Source organism: Fukomys damarensis, unplaced genomic scaffold, assembly GCF_012274545.1.
Source record: "Fukomys damarensis isolate Sample0158 unplaced genomic scaffold, DMR_v1.0_HiC HiC_scaffold_1, whole genome shotgun sequence".
Taxonomy (NCBI): domain Eukaryota; kingdom Metazoa; phylum Chordata; class Mammalia; order Rodentia; family Bathyergidae; genus Fukomys; species Fukomys damarensis.
In genome coordinates, this window is record NW_022900913.1 from 24,965,880 (window position 1) to 24,966,512 (window position 633).

Here is a 633-nt window from a genome sequence, read left to right on the forward strand (position 1 = left end):
AAAGGGGTACAGAATCCCAATAATGAATGTAACTGTATTTGTATACCTAGATTGTACCAATAAACTCAATTAAAACAAAACAAAACAACAACAACAACAAAAAAAGACATGATTAGAGACTCTAGAAAAGAAACATAAAAAAATATAGGGCAGGGACAAGGGGAAAAAACGAGAATCAAGACCTATTATGTAAAGGTACAGAATCCCAATAATGAATGTAACTGTATTTGTATACCTAGATTGTACCAATAAACTCAATTAAAACAAAACAAAACAACAACAACAACAAAAAAAGACATGATTAGAGACTCTAGAAAAGAAACAGATAAAAAAATAGATGAGTTCAGGACCATGATGGAAGCCATGAATTCTCAGCTTAGGAAAGAAATGGAAACCATGAAGGCCCAACATAAGAAAGAAATGAAATCCATGAAACAGTTTCAAACGGATATCCAGGAGATTAAAAACTATATTAAAAATATACATAGCAGGGCTGGGGATTTATATCAAACTAGCCCAGTGTGAGGACAGAATATCAGATATAGAAGACAGGATGGCAGTCAGTGACCATGAAAAGAAAGATCTCTTAAAAATAGTAAGGGACCATGAGAAATCCATCCAACAGCTCCTAGA